The sequence below is a fragment of the Hesperophylax consimilis genome, chromosome 8, assembly GCF_061612785.1.
Source record: "Hesperophylax consimilis isolate HC1 chromosome 8, BYU_Hcon_1.0, whole genome shotgun sequence".
Lineage (NCBI taxonomy): Eukaryota > Metazoa > Arthropoda > Insecta > Trichoptera > Limnephilidae > Hesperophylax > Hesperophylax consimilis.
This window is the reverse complement of record NC_142843.1, coordinates 38,639,857-38,656,622: the sequence shown is the minus strand read 5'-3', so window position 1 is coordinate 38,656,622 and position 16,766 is coordinate 38,639,857. Positions and strand designations below refer to the sequence as shown.

The 16,766-nt window shown below is 35.6% G+C and overlaps 1 protein-coding gene across 4 annotated transcripts in view; it reads right to left on the bottom strand.

The window, feature by feature from the left end:
* Nucleotides 1-16,766, bottom strand: part of dtn (transmembrane protein 132C dtn) — a 455,092-nt gene that overhangs the window by 326,244 nt on the left and 112,082 nt on the right. The window lies entirely within an intron of this gene.

Sequence of the window (16,766 nt, the reverse complement as noted above, 5' to 3'; positions counted from 1 at the left end):
TGTTAATAAGTATAGTTGAAGATATATGCATCTTCCTTTACAATGTGTTCCTGATTCCTTCATCGAATTGCCTGATACCCAATCCGTGTATGACTACATATCTACAAGAGTGACATTACAACAATTTAGTATACATCGCCGGTCTGTAAAGAAAAAAGGTGCAGTGAACACATTCCTTCAATGGGTTTGATTCGTGTATATTACGGAAGCTTGGGCAGTGATATAATATCGATGGAAAAGACCAAGGGTCAGTCAGAATCGTTACCAATTCTAACTGTTAACCCCAGCTATAACCCCGATAGTTGTGTCAAATATTGATTACAGTCCATAATAAAATCGCAAACTGATTCGCATACAATATACCAAATAGAAAAGTACCAAACACAATATAATTAAATACTTTACATTAAAGAAGTTATCGAAAAATTTAGGCATCAGAATTCAAGAAAGAACCCATCAATTAGTTTGATGATTCAAAACAATATTATTTAAAAGCCGCATAATATAAAGTGTATTCAATTGGAGGGGACCCTTTTACCTGCTGATCCTGGGTCCAAATCTGAATTAACTGAATACTAGGTACCTTTGCTTTATACTAAGGTGTATGTACATTGTTTTTAAACACGCAGGAAAGTTTGCATAACAATACATTGAATAGCCCTTTATATGAAAGGGTACCGTAGGATGACGGAGGTAGTATATTACTTAAGGTAACATCCATGGGATACCGTCACAAAAAATACACGTTTATTTTGCCTTAGTCAACCTTTCTGGCATTTCCCGTAATGTAATTTATTCCGAGCCTTGTAAGTGGAAATAAAATTTGAAAGGATGGGCCATTTTCGAGACGAGGGGAGATATATCCTTCATAAACAAACCCTTTCCTTTGACGAACTGCCCCACAATGCCCGGACAGCCTAAAGCTTGCGAAATGCAGCTTTATACAGCGAAAATAATGACAAATTGAGTTGAATCCAAAGACTATTGAGCTATTCTTCCAATTTTGCCGCAAATAACTTTCACATACAAATAAACACGTATTTCCTTTGTTTTTTATTTCTTAAAAGAGCTTCAGGAAATCACATAGGTACTAAAAATGAAGTGAATATATTATTTTCAAATTGGATTCCTACTTTGAAAGTGATGTATTTGAAGTGGCGTAGCATGCCCTGTGGCAATCTTCAACCTGACTCCATCCACTTTTCTTAGAATTAAGTCAATATATTTTCAAATCGTTTACCTATAAGATATGCAGTATTTTGTTTTTTTCTTTTTTTACATTTAAACGCCGATTCTATGTGCGTTTTAACTTCCTATCAAATTTTAATAATCTGTCAAACATAACAACATGATAACAATTGTCCTCTTCGGCTGATCACAGTTGGTTCAAAAGCTGAAACGGGCTTAAAATCGGCATTTAACGGAAACCTTTCAACTGTAAAATTGTCAAAAAAAAATGGCGCTGTATGGCTGACTTTAAATAGAATGAATATAAATATATATTCATTATCTTTATAACAAGCTCGCTTTAGGCAACATTATGTTTGGCAAGTCAACTCAAGCTCGTGAAGCTAGTTATGCTCGAGAATTTAATATTGTAATGTTTTTTAACCACTTTTTGTAAACACTTTTCTTAGAATTAAGTCAATATATTTTCAAATCGTTTACCTATAAGATATGCAGTATTTTGTTTTTTTTTTTTACATTTAAACGCCGATTCTATGTGCGTTTTAACTTCCTATCAAATTTTAATAATCTGTCAAACATAACAACATGATAACAATTGTCCTCTTCGGCTGATCACAGTTGGTTCAAAAGCTGAAACGGGCTTAAAATCGGCATTTAACGGAAACCTTTCAACTGTAAAATTGTCAAAAAAAAATGGCGCTGTATGGCTGACTTTAAATAGAATGAATATAAATATATATTCATTATCTTTATAACAAGCTCGCTTTAGGCAACATTATGTTTGGCAAGTCAACTCAAGCTCGTGAAGCTAGTTATGCTCGAGAATTTAATATTGTAATGTTTCGAGACAAAACTCGAGATCGCCGGTTTAAGTCAGGAACCGACAACTAGTTCTATATACGATGTCGTACTTACTACCATTGTTTATTTTGATAGCATTCAAAACTAGAATTTCGCGGTGCGTGCAATATTACAAGAAATACGGTTGTGCCTTAACGATAATGATGGCAAAGGGCGCAACTTCCTCGCGAGAATTAAACGCTTTTGGCAAATATAGCCTACGTAGTAACGTTCTCCTTAGAAAGCGCTGCTCGTACAGCAATGTTTACACTAACTGAACAGCAGATTTCCAGGCCATTAGAGCCAAGAGACATTAATTCCAGCCGATATTTCACGGTGATATCAACAAAGCTAATGGTATACCGTATTCGAGCACAGGGGTAGCAAATAGATTGGGACTCTCATCCGGAAAGTCAAATTTAAAGACGAGTATCTTGAAATGTATGTTATTTGTAACTTCGTAAGATTGGGTTGCACAGAAAAACTACCTACTTTTGTAGTTTAAAACTGAGATCATGCAATCTTATTGCGCCTTTTTGTAGGTAATTTAACAAGTAATTATACTCGTTGGAGTAGGTTTTGTAAAAAATACAAGACGAATTGGTAAAGAACCGGTCGTATATATTTTTTTTTTTTTTTTTTTTTTTTTTTATATTTACTCCACACAGGAGGCCCTGAAGAAAATAATTTCCCTCAGGGCCTATGTCATCTTTGGGGATGCTGTGTGGAGGGTCTTTTTGTGGAGAGGAAGGAGTGAACATGGGTCTTGAAGAGTCCCATGTTGTAGGAGGGAGGAAACACAGAGGCCGGCAGTTCGTTCCACAGCCGAGCTGTTGAACTTAAGAACGAATCATAGAAGCGACCCGTTCTCATGTGACAAGTGTCAACTGTGTACAAATGTTGGGCGCGCGTTTGGCGTGTATCCCGACTACGCACCGGTGCCGAAGGGATCAATGACGCTAGTTCCTCAGAGCATCTTCCATTGTAATACCGATAGAACAAGGACAGCATACCTACCTGACGCCTGTGCTCTAAAGATTGCAGTCCGTTTGTTAAAATTGGGGAATCTATCAAACGGACCGCCCGTTTCTGCACAGAGTCAAGGGTTTTTTCAGGTATTTTGGGGCTCCAGACCAGAGATGGCTGCCAAATTCGACAGTAGGGCGCACTTGCGATTTGTACAGGTCTCTGGAAAGAGACGAGAAGCGGCAGTAAGAAGTAAGAAAATTCAAGAAGAGACAAGACAAGCCAAGAACGGGCGAGAAGTTGCAATAAGAGACGTGAAGAGCTAAGAAGAGACTAAAGGAGACTAGAAGAGACAAGAAGTGGCGGTAAGAAATAAGAAGATTCAAGACGAGCAAAGAAGAGACACTACGAGCCAAGAAGGGCCGAGAAGATATAAGAAGAGACAAGAAGAGTCAAGAATTGACTAGAAGATACATGAGGGGCGGTAATATGTAAGAATATGCTAAAAGAGACAAGGCGAGCTAAGAAGGGGCGAGAAGATGCACAAATATGCAAGAATCAAGGTGGGCCAAGAAGAGGCAAGAAGAGCTAAGAAGAGCCAGGAAGAGCCAAAAAAGGCGAGAAAATTAAGGAAGAGGCAAGAAGAAGGAAAACATAAAGGAGATACAATAACGCTCAATCAATTCCTTTATTCCGACCAACCCTAATTCCAATATTGGCTTACTAGTTTGCCATGTATAACTCGTTCCAATCAATATTCTAAGTCCTAACAAAACTGTGTCCCTGGTGTACTGGTCTTACCGGGACAGGAGTGCTCCAGGCTGTGGTGGTACAATCGTATCGTATCATATCGTATTGAATCTCTGGAAATTACCACAGAAATATTGGACCATTGAAAAATAGGTGGACGTAGAAAATTCCATAGTGTTCACGCACGTCATATAATATTGCGATATCTCACATAAAGATAATCACAAACGATCATTATCTAATTATGTTATGAAATTCAACTGCCGTGTAACTTGTAACTAATTATTGAATCCAGTCTAGAATCTAGACTAGTTGAAAGAAATAGCAAAACTTGACAAAGAGATTTTGTATTTCACGAAACATAAAAACCTTATCTAATCATACTCAACCCAACGTTTCCTTTTGAACCTTGCGAACCGTAAGAGAGTAAAAGTTTGCAAGTTCAAAGAAACGAAAAGTAGTATTAAAGTTAACTCACAAACAATATTTTATTTTATTATTCAATCAGAACATCGGGGTAAGGTTCTAGAAAAAATCATCAGGTATTGTATTTTTTCAACAAACAATATTTAAAAGGTTTGCCTTTGCTTATCAGGATAATGTAAACCATTACACGGCAAAAAAATGCGAGATTCGGATTTGTTTGTACCTTAGAGAATTTATTGTTAAATCCGGAAAATAAGTTATGTAATATGTTATAACGCATTACCTTTTTTTAGATCCCTTCAGCTGTGGAAGGGGAGTTAGAAGAAATTCAAATATAGTTGCATTTTGGTACGGTTACTGATCAAGGGATTTATTTCGTTTATTGGCTAATCATCAACCGAACGCATGATCCCAAGGAAAGCTATAATAACGACGTGATAATACCAAAGCTTTGAGAGATTGATGTTGGTGAGAATTCACCATGTAATCTGTAATAAAAGTATATCAATCAATGCCATGCTTTGGGAAAAACCGTTCGTCAGAAACGATTATTAGATTGATAACGTACTCGATAATCGCATATTAATGTCTATACGTCAAACAAGAAAGCAATAGATTTTCTGATGCTGGCTTTCTTTTATACTATACTTTATATTCTATATATTCCACCTACCTTGCATATCGATGGTTACTTATCATCGAAGTAATCTTCACAGTGCAGGCTGAAGTAGGGAAGAACTTAGAAGAACTGATTTTTATGAGCATTAATTGCGCAGGGTCTTTTACATTGCAACTTTTTGCATGAAAATGCAACCTTAGCACCAAAGGGGAAGAATAATTCTCTTCCATTATTTTTTTTCTTATTTGTATCTGAATTAGGGCCCGTTCCCACTTCCGTTTTCAAATCGGAGGCGGGTCCCGTTTTAAAAACGGATGCCCTAGTGGCTGTAGTGGATGTATGGAGCTGTTCACACTTGTCCGACACGATTTGAAAACGGATCCGACATTTTTTGTCGGATGGCTCGCCTACGCAGCGCGTCCGTTTTCAAATCGTGTCGGAACACGCTCGCTCATAGTGTTGTATGGAGCTGTTCACACTTGTCGTCCAGTCGTTCCGGCAGAGTCCCCGCCAAACCCCGACCCCTCCCCGCCCGCTCCCTGTCGCAAGGAAGCAGGCACGCTGCGTGCTTGTATTTGGTTATTTTGTTAAGTAAATAAATCAAAACTACAATAATGGATAAGGAAATAAATCCCGAAAATTTAATACCACTGGTCGAAGAAAGAGTATGGTAATATTTTATCTTTAACTAAATAAAAACAAAACACTTGGTGTACAACACTTTTGTACATCAAAATTTTTATTTTTATTTTTTTAAGTTTACTTTTTTTAAATTTTAAAGCTTTAATGAGATGCACGGAAGAGCGTATTAGTTTAATAAACACATAATAAAAAATATTTGAGTTGTTATTGTTTTCTTACTTTAAAATATCGATAGCCTTTCTTCAGGACAAATGCACTTTCTCAATTTTGTATTTTGATATGTTAAGCTCTCTGAAACTCATTCCAGTAGATGGTTAAAGGAAGTGATAGACATTCTCTTAAGCCATTAAGCGCCCTTGAGGTGATTTTTCATGGTGAAAACGGCGCTATATAAATAATCCAATCATTATTATTCTAAAATAAATAAAGAACTTTAGTTCATCACTTCTCAACTCACCAATTAACACTTGGAAAATTCCTACAGAAAATCATTCGGCTATGATTGGGTGTACCCAAAATTTTCTTTTCACTTTTTTCCTTTTTTTTAATAAGTACAACATGACAACAAGAGCTTCATCGTCGTCCATTGCGCACCATTACTGAAGAATGAGCAAATAACATGTTTTTGTTGAATCGACAATTATTTTTTTTCGTAGAGTATGGTCCGTTTTTAAAACGGATCCGTTTTTAAAACGGTGGTGTGAACAGGGCCATTGGCCACCCGTTTTTAAAACGGGACCCGCCTCCGATTTGAAAACGGAAGTGGGAACGGGCCCTTAGACGGTCGCCGAGGTGAAATGGTTAGCAGCCTTGAGTTTACATCAACATAATTCAGATTAGAGACCGATGGAAGTAGGTAAGTATCTAAAACTATACGTTTAAGTCATTTCAAGGAACGTTTCAATTTTGAATGGTGGTCTTTCACAGGGCGATACTAAAAGTGATTTTTAGAAAAATGATCCTGTTAAAAAGTGACAAAATTCCAACTTCCTGAAATATTAGTCATCCAAAATATATCGAGAACACGTGTTCTTTTCCTAATAAATATCATGACGGAATGCGACAATATTAGTATGTCAATATAATAATACAATCAGTATTTGTACGAACACGTGTTCCGTCATCCTCTTAAAACATTCCGTTTTGACTGATACTTTTTTAGGAACTCTTTCAAATCATTCGTTTTAGGCCTGTAGTCCCATTTTAACAAGAAAACAAATAATTTGACCAGAACGTTAATAAATTAACAGTAGATATTTCATGTCAGAAAGATTACATACCAAAAGCCATATAAATGAAAGCAAACAAGCAAAATTTCCGAACAGTGTAAAAAGGGAGCACTTCGATTAACCTATTTAAATTACATTAATTTAAAAATCTTTACAACATAAAAATACACAAAAAATTTCCTTCGCCAAGAATTTTGCAAGCGTTCCATCCCAAAATATTCCTAAGCACAAATCAACAGATTAAGTGTTGCGTGTTCCATGGCACAGCTTCCTGTTGGCTCTCGAGCCTAAGAATCTGGCGTCTGTCGGATCTCCGATACTATTTGAATGCAGATCCGCCGGCAGTCGATGACACGTGTGGGAGGGCGGGAGTAGTGACGGCTGAGCACGGATCACGGATCAGCGAACACAAAGCAGAGCTCAGCTGACACTAAACACAAATAGTGCGTGACGAGTCAACGCTATTCAACTGATTGAATGCTGAAATATAGTCAATGGATTTAAAACTACCCACGTTCATTGCATTCTGTCACTTTGAAATCATATTTGTACCGTTTTGGAATATTGTATTGATCTGAATTAGAGGTGCAACAATTTTGATCTAATTGAATAAAACCCTTTTGGTTTCTCCAATACTTAAATATATTGAAGTAAAATGAAATCAATTAATTAAATTATTGTGTGTCTTATTTAGTAATGTGGTCCTTGAATTTACTTAATTATTTATATGGATTTTTCACAAATAATTGTTTAATATTGAAACAGTTTTATGATTATTCCACATTCCAGTTCCTACCAGCATTGCTTTGTCCTTACCTAAAAGTATTGCCTTAGAAGAAAGAAGATTTGAAAAAAGAAGACCAACTCAAGCGTTATTTTGTTTTATGTTCGAATTTTCGTCATCGTTGAAAGCGCTTGTTATTTTCGCTCCTCGTATCGATAATACCGTGAAAAGTCCGTAAAATATAGCAAATTATCGTCCCCAAGTTAAATACATTAAACGGTGTCGTGTGGTAATTGTAAAAGAAATCAGGTGGGGAAATCTCTAACATTAAAGGTTCTTATAAAATAATAATTAAAATAAAATAACTTTGTTTAAATACCACTTTGTAAAGTGGTATTTAAACAAAGTTATTTTATTTTAATTATTATAATTATGTATACCCACAAAGTGTTTGCTACAAGTGAAAAATTAGTTCTTATAAAACGTACATCTACGAACTATAGTGCCCACGGAATCTTCCAGAAACCACCAGAACTCCAAAAGAAACAACCACCATTAACAGGTGAAGGCCTCGTTTTCCTCACACCTAATATTCCTTGTGATCATAGACATACGAATATTAGTAGACCTGCCCTAAGTGATTAAAAGCGTATTATCCCCACTCCCCATACCGGTTCCATTGGAGCCGGCTGGGCTCGCGTATGGCCTCAAGTGAAATTTGAAAACGTGACGTCATCATTCTTGTGCGAACTATGGTCGAGGCATCATCGGTTCATTTTACGAAATAACACGGCAAAATGTTGACTTGTGATATGAAAACTTGTAAAAATAGATGTGAAAAAGAGAATAAACCCAATTGTCGTAATACATTCCATAAGTAAGCATTATTTTACTTTATTTTAAGCTTATTCACACCGTATTATATGGATCAGTTTTAGAAACATATACTATCACATCACAATGTAGCGATTCTCAAGTGTGCTCATCGTTGTTTACTGGGGTAAGTAAATTATGAAACATTTGTAAAAGTGTCTTAACTAAATACTCTGAAACTAACTACGACTCTGCAAACAGAAGAAATTTACTTTGCCGAATTTGGACTTCGCAAATTAGTTCATAACGTGGCGAGTAATTTGCGCTCCCATGTAAAAATGTCTATTCATTCAAAAGCAGATTTTACTTTTAAGAACTGAATGGTGATATTATAATGCGAGATGCCTATTTACTGTCAGATTGATTTATTGACGAATCACAGTCAGCTTAACCCCCTTCGTTCTTCAACAGTTGATTTTACCCCTCGCCATTATCTTCTCGTCTATTAATTTCTATGTCTGTGCTTGTGATAAATAAATACAATCACTTGGTATTTTTTCTCGTTAAAATACAGTTCATTTCAAGTACCAATCGACGGTAATAAACAGTAATGTATAATTGCACCCGTTCCAGGGTGAAAAATACTCTCAGCTAAATATCTATTTTAGTAACCAGATCGGTTAGGCACTTCCTAACTTTATCTGAAGCTCAATCAAATTTACAATTTTACATAGCCAGTACCGAAGCAAAATGATAAAACAGGATATTGAATCCATTTAATATTTATACATCTTAGACAGGAGCAAGACCTTGTACTTATTTAACAAACCATGAACACAAATCTGATCTCTCGTATAATAACTATATAACACTTTTAATACATCACAGATCAGACACCGAGCAATTAACGTGAAATTACCCCAAGACGAGTGAGTATCAAAGTCACTTCAGCCGAAATCCGGTACCAAATTGCCCGGAGGACCTTGAATCACATTCTGTCACATCCCCATAAATACATCAGGGAGTTCTAAGGGGAGGTATGGCCCACATCACGGGGCTGTGAAGGTGAAGGTAGCTAGGGTGGTGGGGTAGTAGAGTGGGGTGGCATCACTAGCAGCACCCCCCTGCGGTCTGCCGACTAGCCAGAAGATCGTGTTTCTCTGTCATTTGGTTCTTAAGCCTGGACGTAAAATATCCGCCGGAACATAGATCACCTGTTAAAGTTACCTGGCCGCCGGCAAAATGCCTAATGAACGTTCTGGGAAATAAAACGGCGAAGCTCAATTCAGAATTTGAAACTAACTAGACTTAAGGGCTTCCTGGAGTATTATATTAAATTGCAAAGTGTTGGTGAGTTGAACCGTGCTTAACGTAATTTTAGTTATTTTGCTTAAATACATGAGGCTACCGTTTAAATTTTAAGAGAGAAATATCAAGTGGCAACAAGTTTATTAATGATTGCTAAGTTATTCTTTTTAGATTATTTTGATTGACAATTCACTACAATTGTATGAACTAGATACTTTCAAATTCCTGAATAGAATAGTCAAGGTCCAAACCATACCCTAGGTTTTTGCTTTTGGGTTACCACTGTTACCAGAGGTCTGGATTCTAATTTCATTATAGATTTCTCATCTATGTTTGAAAACTTCTTCATCGACACAGGTGTCATGTATTATTATGTAGCAATGATTAATAACTTTTTTTTCTGAATATTTTAAGATTGGCTGCATATAAATGGTGCATAGTTATCCTGGTTTGAATTTTTTGAACATATGAAGCAAATTCAATGCGAACGGAAAAATAAATGGAGTTGTTTTAATAAGATCTTTAACATCTTTAAGATCTTTAACAGTTTAGTTGATCTCACAATAAAACCTAGTACTTTATTTGATTTATTTACAATATATTCTATGTGTTGGTTGAACGTTAGTTTGTTGTCGAATATAATTCCTAAATCTTTAATCGATTCACAATCTGGAAACAGTTGAATCGATCAAAGATTTAGGAATTATATTCGACAACAAACTAACGTTCAACCAACACATAGAATACATTGCAAATAAATCAAATAAAGTAATAGGTTTTATTGTAAGATCAACTAAACTGTTCAAGAACTCTAATAGCCTAATAATTCTATTCAATTCGTTAACCCGTAGTGTTCTTGAGTACGGGTCAACAGTCTGGAATCCACATTACACGACACAGATATCCCGACTTGAATCTGTCCAAAGAAAATTTACACGGATTTTGTCTTATCGATCAGGTGTCTACCATCTTCTAAATGGGTATGAACAAAGACTTACATATTTCAAATTAGAGAGTTTAGTTAAAAGACGAAATATAAATGACCTCTTAATGCTTTACAAAATTGTGAATAATCGTGTTAATAGTAACTTAGTCAATCAAATCACTTTTTACGCCAGGCTCAAATATACTAGAAATATGAACATATTTTGGACCGAAATTTTTGCCAATAACACTGGATATTTTAATCCTATGTCTAGAATGTCTCGATCATACAATGATCTTGCTAAAATACACATTGTCATAGATATTTTTGCAAATAATATAACGTGTTTCAAGAAATATCTCCACGATTTCTGTACTTTAAAAAAAAAAAGAAAAAAAAAAAACTTGTTTAGTGGTTTAGAATTTTTTTTTTAATATGTACTCTTTAAATTTTTCTACTTATTATATGCTTCAATCTTTGTAATTAAGTTTTATGTTTTGTATAATAAATACTGTTATTGTTTTACATGTTTGCTTATGTGAATGTGCAAATGTGATGCTGCAGACACATTAGTCTAGGGATATTTATAATTGTACTTTTTTATTTTGTAAACCATAATTAATGTTTTTATAAATATCCTGTTTGTGTCTCGAATAAATAAATAAAATAAAAATAAAATCTTGAATGAAATCAAAACAAGCAGAAATCAAACTACTTATGAGTTCATTTACTCCAATTTGTCCATTCTTTCTACGTCGTATTGTAGATTAACTTTGAACAGAGCTACGTTTACGGTGGGTCATTCGATTTTTATTGTTTACACGTAGGTACCTATTGGTAACTGTTAGAATTTTGACATTCCTTGACCCTCCCACAATAAATTGCCTAAGGGATTTCCAAACTCCAATTTATCCAACGAAACTCTAAGTTCTACTACAGTTATAAGTTTATAGCCATATACCCGCGTTATTATACGCCCATAAAATGGAATAAAACTGGTAGTCAAAGTTGGTCTCTTTTTCTAAAAATAAGGTTCATTTGTTCTTTGGTTATTTGTCTTTTCGCGTTTTTCTCAGAAGAACGAATCGGTTCGCAATGCCAAACACTTTTTTGAAAGTTTTGGATTAAGTTTTCAAACAAAAGCAAACTAGCTTTTCTCATTTAAGTCACACATGATAAATCTTTAAGTTATTCAAAGTCTAATCTCCGGCATAATCTTGCGCCCCTATGGCCGGCCTATCCTAAGTTTTGCAAAACGACTGTACGTTCTGATATAAACGGTCAAGGTTAACCGAATAGATAAGGTTAAAATAAATTAGAAGCCATCTCGAATTGCAAAAACCTTGAATATGCTATTTCTGCTATCAGTCACTCGAAGCGTTCACAGTCGTAATATTCTAATAGTGGTGTGAAGTTTCACACTTCAATCTGATTTGTTTAATTTATTTGAACATGTAGGTCGAACAAGATCAAAATTGATTAGGGAAAAAATGTCCATCGACGACGGAAGTTGTGATAGGTATGAAATATTTATTTAGTACAGGAAAATACACATATTTATACATTTGTAAAATGTTTTGACTGCCCAGTTAAGAGTAGTAAAATTAGGATGAATTAGGTATAATAGGTAGGTACACATACTTAATAATAAGAGATTAAATCATAAAGATAGTTAACTGGTGTTTGTTTGGCATATTAATTAATTAGTCTAACATACATACATACATTTTGCAAAAATAATAAGGTGACATTTTATTTGCTGTTTGTTTTTGTTTTGTTTGTTTTTGTTTTGGTTTTTGTTTTTATTTTGTTTTGTTGTTTCGGTATCGATTCGATCGAAGATACCCAATTTATTTTAGAGATTAGACACCAGAGCCGTGCGTGGCATATTTTTGTGCACGACTGTTTCTCTTACGTCGTTAAGATGCTGGCTAAATTTTAGGGTATTGTCTCGTCTTAGTACTCGATTCATTAACAAATCATTTGAAACTGTGAGCTTGATAAAGTTCTAAAACATTGAATCTCTGAAATCAAAACATCACGATGGCATAATTAAGCCTTAGAACCCTCAGTTAATTAACTGTCTAAGCAAATATACCTACTCGCTTCGTGAACTACTAAAACAGTGAGTTCAATTCAAGTCCATTATAATGATTAAATAACTACTTTTTTATGTGAACTGTGTGTCCCAACTGCTCCCAACCGTCTGGTGCCAGTGAGAAAATGGAATCCCCAATTGGGGTATGTTGTGAGGCTGAAAGTAGTGGGGAGGGGAGTAAATGGGGGAGAAGAAGTAGGGAAAGTACTTGGCTAATAATATCTTGTCACCAAATACGGCTAAAGCCATTACAAGCAACGTTTCAATTCTGAATGATGGTAATACGCCAGGACGATACTGAGAGTATGTTCCATTCTGGAACGTGCCGCAAATATGCTAGGTATATATTATCTTAAGTAATGCGTACGATCGATGATTAATATGAGAGTATGGAATGTATCGGGAGCATCTCCTATCCTCTTCCTATTCCTATATTCCTCTTCCTCTCCCCTTCCTATAACCCTAAATTAATTTAAAGATATTAAAACTTCATTTCCTATGAACTTTAGCATAAGAAACTTCAGTGGCTTGACTTCGGTTCACTTGTATATTTATTATTGTATACTTTGTAAAAGCTGTTTGTTTCTAACAAATGAATAAATCTTAAATGTATAAATTATGAAATAACACAAAACAATCAAATAAATTTTCCACGCGCACGCCGGAATTTGATCCAGCGACCTCCGCATTGCTATCCTTCGACCACGAAAGCCGTCATTAAAACTCGAAAACCACTGTTAACAAATCAAAAGTTGCAAGCATGTGAGCAAATGATTCTTCAATAATCACAAAGCGTTCGCAATCGATTCAGAAGTTCACTGAAACTGATGTTCGAGTGGTGTGAAGATTCGATAAAACATAATGAACCGTTGAAACTCGCATATCTACGTCGCAATCCCACATTAACACCCTTGTGTAAGCAAACAATAATGGCAGAGGTGACCTTGGGCTGACATGTGAGCCGGTTTGAAGTCCCCATCAAATGAGTGACTTCTTCATTATTCACGCAAAACCCCTTTGTGAAGAGTTAATGTTTGCTCGGGCCCCCATTGAAATCTCAACGACACTAAAAAAAGGATACGGTAAAAAGTTCCCCTCAGGTGCCTGTTACCTGTTACGTGTTATTTGCCAGGGGATTAGCACTTTATTATTAAACGGGATGGTCGCACTTCTTTGTGGATGCGAAATAAATTGAAGCCACAGCTAATGGACAAAAGATAACCTTGGGCCGAGCGGCCAAACACTCGTTGCAGCGATTCAGACAGAGATAATAGTGACTACCCTATTTACTGGGAATTTCGGACATCTTTATACCATATGAAAACCTGTTTGTAACCGAAATATTTTACATTGAGGTTTTGAAAACTTTAATGTAGGTACCGAGTATCTTTATAGAGTGAAGCTGGGAGGCATTGTGTATCAGTTCTATTCTGTACCAAACAGAGATGTTTATTTATTTATATTATACGCTCATCCGGGCTTTTACAATTACATAATAATTTAGTGGAACAGTAATCAATAGAAAAATTTGCAAAACACATGCAGAAGAATCGTACTAAGCTAACCTTAGTTATAATTATTAAGGTATGTTATTATAGCCTTCTTGTAACTGTATTCCGTTCAGTTGTACACATCTACAATTTCTGCGAACTGCATGCAATCTAGGTACAAGCGAGTATCTAAATTACTCAGTGCTGATATCGTTGTTGCAATTAAAAAGATTTTTCGATCTAGTAGTTCTAGTTAGTATGTGGAAGGTGATTAGACTCAGTAAATCAGGGCTGTCTATAATTCCATTAATAATTTAAAGAATAAATGTCGAATACAAGAGTTATGTCTGAGAGTTTTAATAATTTTAACTCTTTCATCAAGTGGTTGTAATTTATAGTTTTTATTGATTGACCGAGTTCATAATTAATATAGCTTAGAAATTTAGGGTGAATTTTTGCAATGGAATTGGAATAGGCTATACGTATAAAATATTTGGAATCTAAATTTTGAAAAGACTGAATGCTGTAGAAATTAGATCCCTGAGACGTATGTGTGATAAAATCATGTATGATCGAGTGAGAAATGTAGAGTTTTGCATAGAATATGAGGCTCAGAAGATTCTCAGATGGTTTGTACATGTAAAGCGAATGAACGAAGAAAGGAGTGTAAGGAGAATGTATGATGCAAATGTGAATGGTACAAGAACTTCGAGAAGCCTGAGGAGGACATGGCACGATCAAGTGAACCAGATACTTGAGTAGGGCCATGTCAAGAGTCAGAATACTAGAAGAGTCTGTATAACAGATCGGACAACACTCTTGTCCAGGCCGTTGCCCAGTGGCAGGGAGCGCCTCTACACCAGATATGGAGAATTTCACTCAAGCCACCATAAAGTCCTAATGTGCTCATTAATGTATTGATTATTTTTATTTATTTCTTTATTCAATTTATTTTTATGTATTAACTTAAATGTAAACTTCTATGGCAGGCAGAGCATTGCACACACCGCTCTGTCCAGCTGAAATAAACATTATTATTATTATTATTATTATAACGCGATGTATGAATGTGAATGAGGCAGGGAGCATGTGCCAAGACCGAGTTGTTTGGCGGTCCGTCCGCCTACCCCTGCGGGGAAACGGAGTGATGGGTTACTTAGTTAGTTTATATTTTGTAACCCATTTTTATCAGGGTGCCATACAACGCTAGATAATAGACAATAGTCAATTTTTCTTTGTACTTAGCAAATTTTACTTTAAACGTCTTTTCCGATTTTAGGGACTGTAAAAAGTTTCAGATTTGTGTAAGAAAGCGCGGAAAAAGACACAGTAGATACAAATTTGCACAAAAGTCCAAAAATTTTAGACTTTATTATTAAAACTATGATTTAATATGTTTTATTGATAAATATGACTGTCTGGAGTTGTGCTACTTTAGGGTTATTATTTTTCACAGCAACGGCGCCATATAAATTATCAACATTATTATTGAATTAATTACCACATTTATTGAAGTAAAGTCATTATCATATTTATAATTAACCAGTTATCGCAAGCTACGTGTAAATTATTGGAGCAATCATAAATAAAACACGTTCGCAACGTCCCTGCAGAACAGCAATTATTTTATTAAATTATTGATCGATCATCCCGTCCCCGATAAGTGAGAACGGCACCGGAATAAATAATAACATGTGTGTTTCAATCTAGAGACAGAAGACTGCATCAAACTGGTACTGGTATAGCTAGTGCCACTGAATGCGCTCGGTGCATTATGCAACTCCCTACGGAGGCAAGGAATTCCAAACGTGAATTGCTTCGCAATAAGTCAGTAGTGAAGGGCCATCCGAATCCCTTGAAGCATCCCGTCAAGCGAAGATCACTTACTAACAAGATCTCTTTCTAATTCAATTCCCAATCCTGAGACACTTTCACTTCTTGCTATGTGGTCAGAATTACTTCCGCCTCGGTCTTCTGCTTTCTTGGTGGAGATTTCAGTTTAATTTGGTCCTGCCGGTCTCCTTTAGTAGCATGCCAACCGCAGCAGGGCCATTTGTGGAAAAAACAAAAGGGAATAAACTCAGCACTGAGAGATGTGAGTCATCAAATCTGCCAGTGAAGCTGAAAGTCTCACGGATAATTGAAAGGCACTTGGTAAACGGGGAAAACTTATTATTAATGAACCTTAAAATATAGTGTACTTAATCCAGTTTTCTTTTGATAAAACTTTAAACAAGCTTTGTTATTTGGGTTTCCGGGTTCAGCTCTTGAAACGATAAATAGACTGAACGAAACAGTGTATTATTCTAGTACGAGTAGAATAACCGACTAATTTATTTGACTGTAGGATTAATTCAATTATAAAAAATAAAACACAATTGTTCTTCTTGAATCTATTTTTACAATTACAGTGATTTATTTTTGGGGTATTGTGCCGTTTTACGCTACCTCCTTATTTAGCTAACGTTTCGGACAGCATTACAGTGTCCATCATCAGGGCAGATGTGTAGATCATACACACTGTAATGAATCAAAAATAAATCACTATAATACTTTGGCCGTGAAAAACACAAATCATATCAATAATTACAAGTTTTGAAATCCACTAAGAATCGAGAAAACTGGATAAATTTTTGAATCGACCACCAGAGTTGAACGCCAGAAAGCTCACAAAAAGAAGATGCAAATAATCGTCTTGGCATCCAAAATCCGACATTTGGTGTAATAACAAATTTCAATAATGCACAC